Consider the following 10,790-nt stretch of genomic DNA (forward strand, 5'->3'; position numbering starts at 1 on the left):
TCAGCTCTCCTGTATATAGCCCCTGTTCTCACTAATCTTCAGGCAACCCAGTCCAACCTCCTTGAGCAAGTTTGCTGCTAATGTGAAATACAAATCTCACCATTGTGTAGCACTAAAATGGCTGTACTGGCTGGAACTGCCTCACTCCCTGACTGTCTCAGCTGCTTACCACATATAATCTTATTCACAAACCTGAAAAATGCCCTGTTCTAACACACATCCTTCAACACTAGTCATCAAACAGGCCTCTTTGCTCAACAGATAAAAAAATACTGTTAATAATGAAAAAATTCTGCTAGTGACAGTTCGTATTCCTCTTACATTGCTAAAATCTGGAACACCATCCCCTGTACCCTTAAGCGAATACCTCAGGTGAAATCTTTCAATTCTCAATTAAAATTCCACGTAATGAACACATGGCTGTGTTTTTGCAAAACCCCTGCCTAGAAAAAAATTCCTATCCATCCACACAATATATTCTAAGCTATGCTATCCCTCACCTTATCTAAGGACACTATACTGATATATTATATCAACAGCCTGTGTCTCTGTCATCCTTTCTCCCTAAACCACTTCCTTCCTCCTTCTCTTTCCTTACCACTTCCTACTCTACCCCTCACATCCCCTTATTTTTGTTACACTGTGCTGTTTCCCTTCAACATGTAATGGTTCACCACGTTAGTTTTTTTCTCTCCCCTCTTCTTTCATCCCATTTCACATCATCTCCTTTCTGTATCTCCCTATACCCACCCACAAATTATACACTTCCACCTTACAGCCTCTCTTCACAATAATAATCTTATATCTTCTTACTCAGCCTTTCCCAGTCTTCCCCACACGTAGCTTGCTTCAGCCTCTGCCATATCCAGTGCATGATCCCCCCACTTTCTCTGCTGGCATCTCTACCTGTTTCCTTGGTGTTGCCTCTTAAGCTTGTCTTTTTTACTTTGCCACTCCTTCACACTCTTGTATACCAATCATTTTCATGAAAATGGTACTTAAATACTTTCATTGTTAAACCTCGCATTTTAAAGGCATGCTCTCACAAATGACTTTCCATTTTTTTTCTTTCCAGTGTCTTTGTTTTGAACCATTATTGTACTAATGTGTTAGATTTTATTCATGGCTTACAACATTTTCTGTTTACTGATAATGCACTACTGCATTTTGAAAATCTCTGTTTATGTTTTAATATGTGTTCTTTTTGCATTAATTCTGTTAAATGGCTTGAAGTCATTGAAAATGTTCTCCTTTGTTTTCTGTACCTTTTCTACATGTATTTATACTTCTTTACTCCCCAGGCCAGCGCTGAAAAGAGGCAACCTATGCCCAGATGGACAATCCTAGTAAACAAATGCTAACAAATAAATATAATAAATAAATATGATGTATAGATTCAAGAGCCTTCAGTGTATCCACAGAGTTCAAGTGGGCACCTTCTTTCAAAAAATGTATGGGAAAGATGATACAATTTCAAAATACAAGATGGATAACTGAGATGAGACGTGTGGGTGTAATATTTCACAGAAAGTATGGTGGATGACTGAAACTGCACTCCTGAAGCTATAGTAAGTACAATAACTTAGAATGCCAGAAACAGCCATAATATGATCCTTATGAATGGTGGGAAAAAACAAATAAGCTATTTGTTAAGTGGAGTAAATATGTTGTACAGCAGGTATTGAAAAAGAATACACTAGATACAGCAGGGTGTCCGCAGCTGTTATCAGAAATCAATGTTTTTGGTGACTCCTGCAATTTCCATCAGGTTCACATTGATTATGTCTTAGCTTGTGCTAGTTAGTGTGAGATGGTAAAATGCAGTTGCGATCTTAAAACAATTCATTCTTGGACATGGCAGTTCTAATGTTTCTGAAGCCTTTTCTCTCTCTCTCTTTCTCTCACTGTTTCACATGGTCTTCCATCACATCCTTCACAGCCATATATCCAAATGACTTTGTTGACCTCTTTGTTTCTTCATAGTGGAGTAACAAAGGGCCATTCAGTGCCATGACTTGCGTAATACATTTTTAGTAGGTTGCAGTCTGGTAGTAGGTTATGTAACACATAGTCTTAACTGTTTTTTTTTTTTTTTGTAAGCTACACTACTTTTCTGTCCATGAGCTGTAGTTAATCTTTTAACCTGAGAGAAACATAATTCCTTTAGCAGCAGCTACAAATGATGCCATTTATATATTGTCAGTATACCTGTCACACCTTTCAATAGAGATAGGTCTACAGTCCATCCCTAGGGATCCCCATTATTAGATGCTTGGGGTGCCAAACCTCAGGATATAATGACCTGTATTAGTGCCCAAAGCTATAGTCCACTGCTGTATTGCAGAAAAATAACTGCTATTGATTAGGATGCAGTTATGTATATAACAGATAATGAATAAAATCCTTTCAGAAAATGAATAAGAGATTTTACTAAAACATTCAAAATGTAGCACTATGAAAACATTTATTAATATGCCGTGCTGTATTATAAGTAAATATATGTATATCTAAATGTTTATATATTGCAGATTATGATACAATCTATGGTCCACATGGTATAGTGTTTTAAATAAGCCCAAGAAAACTGAGGGTTAGTCATGGATGTTAAGAAGAAGCAACCTTTGGGGGATGGAGAACTTTCTATTGCAGATCTGGCCTTCTACCATGAATTGTACCCCCCCATCTATGGTCCACATGGTATGGTGTTTTAAATAAGGCCAAGAAAACTGAGGGTTAGTCATGGATGTTAAGAAGCGACCTTTGGGGAATGGAGAACTGTCTGGTGCAGATCTGACCCTCTAGCATGAATTGTACCCCCCCCCACACACACACACACACACACACACAGCCTGGCTGCACATTACCACTCACACATCTCTACTGTTCACCCTGTGATGACAGTTAACACTAATGGGTAAGCGTTGTCCAACATATTCTGACCATGGTGGATCATTTTAGATACCTACCATCAGTAACCGTATGATATGGTATGACCATTTACAGCTCCTTTCAACTATAGTTCCAGTCACAATGGCATGGGTAAAAATGATATCAATGCCCACTTTAGAATAAACAATCGACTGCCATGCCTTTGGGCAGTGGTTACTATTCTACAGGTAGCACAGTCCATTCCTGCACCATCAGTCATGATAATGGCAGTATGGCCAGCCAGTAATACATAATCTTCAGTTAATGATAATATCTAAGGCACTGCAACTCATTTCCTGGATTCTTTGTTGAAAATGGGTTGTCTTTCTGTCAATAAAATGTAGCACATACATAATTCTGTACATACTTTTGAAACCTTTGCATGTTCTTTCGCTACTGTGGTTATATCAGCGCTGAAGTTAATGTCATATTACTTCTAATGCAGCAGCTGGGTACATAATTTAATAATGGTTTTATAGTTGCACAAATGTAATTAATGACTTATTAGTGGCTATTTATTATTAGCAATTACTAAATCAAGGGAGTCACTTAGGAACAACCAGAGGTTGCAATGCTTTCCATTTTATACCAGTGTACAGCGTACATGTATACCTAAGAGGATTATCACAGCAGCAAGAAAACATAATAGTTTAAGCAGAGAGCATTGCAACACTCACGGTTGTACTGAATCAGGATTTTATGATTTTGGATTACAGATTACAGAGAAATAGATTGGTCCTTGTGTTACAAAAAGTAAAAAAGTATGTCTCTCTTTCAGCAACAGATTACAGGTGAACAGCATTTTGCTGCCAATGGAAACTTTAGCTAATTGCTATTGGTAGTAGCTATATTTCTCTTCCACAGCAATACCAAGAAAAATACACACAGAAAAAAACTTACCTTGTGAGCTGCTTGAATGCTCAGTCAGACTCTTGCTTTTCTTGTTTGTCTGGAATAGACGATTCAGGTGAATTGTTTACCACTGCTTTAATCTTTATAAGGTCACAATCGATTTTCTCCTCCTACTGGAGGACTCTATATTATTTGCCTAGCTGATAGCTATCCACTGTCTCACTCACTGTGCTAAGCTAACCACCTGTGTCTCTCAAAGTGCTAAGCAGTATGCCTAGGTTTTGCATTCTCTGAACCAGATTTACATTTCATGAGCAAATCTTTCATTGAAGCCTCCGGTACTCTTTCCTTTTTTAACTGAAATACACAAAGCAGCAATGGGTGAAACCAAGTTCAGCATAGCTTGATGCATTGTTTTCCATATGTGTCGAAGTGCATTATTCCAATGCATTTCTAAATTTACTTTCAGCATGAATGACAGGTTTGATATACTTCATACTAGCACTCTGCAGCATCTTAGCTGTGCCCAGGGTGTTCTGAGTTGTTGTCCACATGCAGGTAATTAAAGAACTTATTATATATGAAGTTAATGTTTGCCACAGCGGTTCACAGTGTTTGCTAGGTAATGCCATAGCTGAGACCTTTCTAGAAAAGCTGACTGAGATGTGCTATACTGAAAAACTTTAACAATGTCATATTAAACTTAAGAAAATACCAATGTTTCTTAACTTTAAGGTCCTATGATCAGAATTATATGATCCTGAAATCAGAATTTATAGCATGCTTGAATTAAATGTAAAAAATTTCATACAGGTAAATTAAGCAGATATTTGTTTTTTTAATTTATATCTATATTATTGGTTTCAGTTAATATTATAAAACCTAGATCCTTCCGTGGTGGTGCAGCGGTAGCATTGTTGCCTCACAGCAAGAGGTTTTCCTGTTCGATTCTCGGCTGGAGTGCGGGGAGTGCCTTCTGTGTGGAGTCTGCATGTCCTCCATGTGGTTGGGTGGGCATTCGAAAGACATGCGTAAATTGGCGTGCCTTTGTTGAAGGTTGAACATCGAGCTGGTACCTCGGCGTTCGTGAAAATCTACTGCCAATCATTAGTGGACTGGAGTTCGGCTGTGGTGACCCCTAACCAGGAAAAGCCAAAGACAACAACCAATAATTATAAAACCTCAAAAAGTAGAATAACAACAGGAAGTCAGTGAAAAAACAAAAAGCAAGATATTTCTGGCTAAGCAATCCTATGATTTTAACTAATAGTCTTGTGACAGGAAGAACGAAGTATTTAAAAACATGAGTCTGAGAATCAGATTCTGAGAGTTTCCACACATGCATATTAATCTTAGGTTCATAGGCTCTAACTAGGGTCATTGCCCAGAAGGGTCATTTTAAAACCCAATGTTAGTATCAAACTCTGTAGTTTGAAGACCTTGACCATTATGAAAAACCCACCTCTCAGGTCCCAGCATGAGAGAATGTTACATCACAGAGCAAAGAGTGCTATCCATCAGCTCTGGTGTATATACCTAAGTACCATGTTCAATCATAGCCTCACCTCAGGCTTTGTACCCACTGAATGGCGCACCACAACGGTTATCCCACTCCACAAAGGGGGAGCCACTATGGACCCCAGGAACTACCGCCCCATTAGCCTGACGAGCCTGGTCTGCAAGGCCATGGAATGTATCATCGTGGAACTCATAAACAAAGACATTGGTAATCTCCAAACTCTGGACCCTACCCAGTTTGGATTTGTAAAAGGCAGATCATGTCTCTTAAACCTGATTGACTTCTTTGAAGCAGTCACCAAAGCCATAGATGAGGGTAAAATGGTTCACACAGCTTATCTAGATCTCGCCAAGGCTTTCGACATCATCCCCCACTCTGGAATTATAGATAAGCTCACTAAACTAGGTATAAATCCCTATGTCACAAGATGGGTTTCCAACTGGCTCATGGACAGAACCCACACTGTGAAAGTAGCGGATTCCAAATCCGGCATCAGACCAGTGACAAGTGGAGTACCACAGGGTTCAGTCCTGGGTCCACTCCTGTTTGGTATCTACTTCTCTGAAGTGCAGGCCAGCACAGAAGGTCTTTGGCTAACAAAGTTTGCAGATGACTGCAAACTAGGAGCCATAATCAAAACTCCTAATGATGTGGACAAACTATAAAAGGGCCTCACTGAGACAGATACCTGGTGTCAAAGCCATGGCCTGAACCTCAATGCCAAAAAGTGTATTGTCATCCCCTTTGGTAAAAACTCTGTACCCATGAACTACCACTTAGCTGGTAGTCTACTTAATGCCGAAAATGTGATAAGAGACCTTGGGACACAGGTGGACAGTAGTCTCTCCTTTGATAATCACATCGCCACAGTAGTCAGGAAATCCTTCTACGTGTCTCATCTCATCACAAAAGGATTCTCATCCAGAAAAAGAGGTCATTGTTCCCCTCTACTCATCACTCATTAGACCCATTATAGAGTACAATGCCCCTTTTGGTATGTACCTCACACGACATCTACAACAACTGGAAAGACCACAGAAATACCTCACAAAGAGGATTACTGGCCTCAAGCAGATGCCCTATGCAGACCGTCTCAAAAAACTACAGCATATCGCCTACTCAGGGGCGATCTCTGCCTAACATACAAAGCTATGTCAAACTCAGAGCTGTTGGACATGCTCCACTTAAAGAAATCCCAATCCCACTGAGCTACATGCTCTAGGGACCTAAATCTTGTCACCACAATAAACAGAACATGCTGGAGGGATAGATTCCTGTCCCAGAGACTTCCCATACTCTGGAACAGACTACCTATCTATGTCAAACAGAACTCCTCATTAGCACTTTTCAAGAAAAATCTTGATTGGATGGGAAATGGGAAATTCACCCCGGGGATCACTTCTGTGGCTCTGCTCGACAGGGGCACAGGAAAATAATTTTCTTGGGTGCCTATATATATTAAAATATATATATATATATATATATATATATATATATATATATATATATATATATATATGTATATGTATATGTATATATATGGGTCAACTTCTAAATTTCAAACTTTCAAAATGTTGACTTCATTATGGTCAAGGCAATAAGATTGAAATTTTGAAATGTTGAAACATTTAAATGGAGAAAGCCGTACAGTGCAGAATGGTATATTTACCATTTTCCTTGCTGTAGTGCGATCTCGGACTTGGTATATTTAATTATCAGGGGTTAAATTTCGAAGTTTAAAAACTTTCATGTTATGGTCTCAACCATAAGAATGTCAACGTTTCTAAAGTTCAAAATTTAGAAGTAGACCCATATATATATATATATATATATATATATATATATATATATATGTTTTATATATATATATATATATATATATATATATATATATATATATATATATATATATGTGTATGGGTCTACTTCTAAATTTTGAACTTTAGAAACGTTGACATTCTTATGGTTGTATATATAATGTCCCCTTCAGAGTATTGAAATTGCAGAACATCAAACCTCTGATCAATGAGGACCAGAGGACTTAAGTTCTGCAATGTTGAACTAAAAAAAAGTGAAAAATTCTTTCATGTTTTTGTGGGGGGGAGCCCCCCTTGCACACCTCACACCCCCTGCTACTAAAATATACCAACTAAGAGATCGCACTAGAGTGAAGAGAATGGTATGAAATGGGAAATTTGCCATTCTGTTCACTATAGTGCGATCTCGGAGTTCGTATATTTAAGTAGCAGGGTGTGTGGGGGGTGAAGGGTGGCTTGCCCCACCTGCAAAAACTTACAAGCAGAGTTTTTATCTTTTTTAATTTAGTCTAATTTCATGTTCGATGTTGTAGAACATTGATCATCTCATTCTCGATGATGTGTGGTTTGATGTCCTGCAACTTTGAGCATTTGAAGCAGACCCATATATATATAACTCCGATTCATGCATCATTTATAGCTCAGGCTCATGTGACAAAAATTATGATTCAGAAACTTAACAACTGCATTATTTCTCATAAACCTGGAGTATGGACACAAAATGATGGAAAAAAACACAGAGCAACACGATAATGTCCAAATTTTTGCCTCATATTTTTGGTCAATTTTTCATAACATTGTGTTTTTCCTGGCATATTAGTGGCAAATCATTAAAGACTGAAGTTAGAAAATGATAGACATTTGAGTTTCAGACTTCAGACTGTTAAGAAAATCCAGGTTAATGCAAAACCTGTTATTTTAGCAACTTTCTAAGTTTGTAAGAGCAATATTTAAAAACTGTCCCTATTTTTGACCTTTGTCCCACTTTTCTTTCTGGCTTTGTCCAGATTTCTTGCTCTAAGAGGTTGAAAGGTATGAACACGATAATCAGAAAAATTATATTGCATTTCTCTAATTCTCTTTCACCCTAATTATATGCTTCCTAGTATGCAGAAACACCATAGTGCGACACACTGCAGGCTAGTGAACAAAATAAGTGATTGCCATTTGTTGTCATTGAAACACAGTGAATCATATTTGTGCTGCACTTTGTCAGTTTTGTGTGTTTTATCAGTATGTCTGTACATTGGTGGTGTGCTACATTTAGATAGTTATGTGTATTTTCAGTATGTCTGCATATCAGTTGTGTGCTGCTTGTTGCTTGTATCTGGCTTTAGTTGCAGTCTGTGAGCAGCTCAGAAGGTGATGAACCAGTAAGAAAAGTGGATTAATCTTGAGTTCACGTCCCACTCTGACCTAATGCAGCCTACCCAAGGTGCTATAAATTTGGAAATGAAATATAATTAAAGGAGTTGTGGGGAGCTGGAGTTTTGGTTCCCTGACTTGTGTGATATAGGTGTTTATCTTTGTGTCTGTGTCTGTGTGTGTGGGTGTGTCTGTGTGTGTGGGTGTGTGTCTGTGGGTGTGTCTGTGAGTGTGTCTGTGTCTGTGGGTGTGTCTGTGTCCATGTCTGTGGGTGTGTCTGTGGCTGTGTTTGTCTGTCTGTCTGTCTGTGTCTGTCTGTGTCTGTCTGTGTCTGTCTGTGTCTGTGTCTGTGTCTCTGTCTCTGTGTCTGTGTCTGTGTCTCTGTCTGTGTCTCTGTCTCTGTCTGTTTCTCTGTCTGTGTCTCTTAGTATAGATGAATTTATATCATAGTATCGTAGTAGAATACTGGGCTTTTGACCCAGGGGCCATTTTGAGCCTAGCTGAGCACCCTAGATAAAATTGGATGGGTAATGTTTCCCAAGTGCCTTATGGGGCTGTATGTTTTTAGCAGAGTATAAATGTTTACAATGCTAGTTACTGTAACAGGGTTTGGGAGTTCAGAAAATGGGTAAACAGTAGTAGACTTAAAACAGACATTCAACATAGCCTATCCACTGTTCAAAGAATTTCAATAAATTATTGTCACAATGATGTTTTTAATACTTAGGGGGACATAGAATAGCTGATGTCTGCATATGTGTATGTGGGTGTTTGTAACCGTAATAGAGACAAATATCCTTTTGTAACAGTGATACAGAGAAATATCCTTTCTGTTTGATTTAAACTTATTATGTCACAGGAAGAAGACCTATGAATTATCAAGTTCCTCAAAGATTTGCAAGTACCCTGCGTATAGCTCCCCAGCCCGTTTTTTGTTATATCTTCTAGTGCCTTTAAAAATGCATTTTAGTGCTCCAAAGCATGTTTTCTCTAGTCTTTTTCTGAATTGCTACTCCTCTCACTTTCCACCCATGCCCCTCTCTCCCTTGACCTGCCATTGTTTATCAACTCAACTCCTTATCTGTTCTTGAATAACAAGGTTTGAATGTATCATATTCAGTCTTGCCCTTCTGTTTCAGGGTGTATATAGCGATCTATCTGAGCCTTTCCACATACCCTTACTGCTGCATTCTGCTTGCGTTTTGTATGTGCGTGTTACATGCTCTCTATCACATCAGTGTCTTTCTCTGTATGGTTGCTGGAAGTAGACATAGTACACCAAGTGGGGCCACAATCCTGCTCTGTACAAAGGGGAGCCAACATCAGCATTGTATACCCCTTAAGTGTTCATTTATTTATTTATTTATTTATTTTACATTTGTTGACCGGGCTAGTCTAACTGGATATATGTCCATTTTCAGTAGAGGCCTGAGGAGAAAAAACTCGAGACAATAACTTGAAAGGGGAGGTGGAAGTAAGGGATGTGATCTCAGTTGGAAGTTTGTTCAGTGGCTACTTTTTTTTTTTTTTGATCTTAGAGGAAGAGGGTTTTTTTTTTTACTAATTTACTTACATATGATGGGAGTGTTGGATGATGTATGAAAATCTTGTGAATAAAAATGAGTTGCTGGTAAACTAGGGTTTTTGTTGTACTTCCAGCCATCCTAGATGTCTAAAAAAAGGCAGTGGTGAGTACGGGGGGGTACCAGTGGCAAAAATTAGCTATGTTTGTTGTGGTGGTTTGCTAGCTTATTTAGATTAGTTCTGGATAGTGCTATTTCTGTGCCATTTTGCCTGTAATTCAGCAGGGGATGATGCGGCACATACCAGAGTTGAATCGTCAGCATATTGTATGCATGTAGTTTGTGGAAGGATTGGAACCATTTTACTAGTTGATGATCAAGGGAAAGTGATTCATCTATAAAAGAGCAGAAGATAGTAGGTTAGTATTCTTGTTTGAAACCATGTTGGCAGTCAACTAGAAGGTTGTTTTGTAGGAGATACTGAAGTAGCAGAGAGGAGGGAGGATTTCAGAGATAGATGGGACATAAAGACATAAGATTCAGATGGTTTATTTATTTAGAAATAGGAAATAGGCAAGGCCACACCAGCTGCGACTTGCAGAATTCAACTGGTAGCAGGTCAGCTGATGGTGTGTACAGGTAAAAAAGGCAGGGTAATTTGGTTGGTGAGGGAAATGTAGAGGAAGGTGGTAAGGTGGTTGCTAGTGCTTGGACTGTTTGGTGGAGTAAATTTGTCTATCTATAAGGTGTTTGGTTTTCTTTTTTTCTTTTTTGAATTTTTATTTG

The 10,790-nt window shown here is 38.6% G+C and overlaps 1 protein-coding gene across 1 annotated transcript in view; it reads right to left on the reverse strand.

Annotated features, from left to right (window-relative positions):
• LOC122808044 (protein S100-B-like) overlaps positions 1 to 3,925 on the reverse strand; it is a 63,440-nt gene extending 59,515 nt beyond the window's left edge. The window contains exon 1 of the mRNA XM_044079031.1: positions 3,829 to 3,925. The gene's annotated coding sequence lies outside the window, so the exon portion shown is untranslated. The remainder of the gene's footprint in view (positions 1 to 3,828) is intronic.
• Between the last annotated feature and the right edge of the window lie 6,865 nt (positions 3,926 to 10,790).

The sequence above is a fragment of the Protopterus annectens genome, chromosome 8.part0 (assembly GCF_019279795.1).
Source record: "Protopterus annectens isolate FY-2018-M chromosome 8.part0, PAN1.0, whole genome shotgun sequence".
NCBI lineage: Eukaryota > Metazoa > Chordata > Ceratodontiformes > Protopteridae > Protopterus > Protopterus annectens.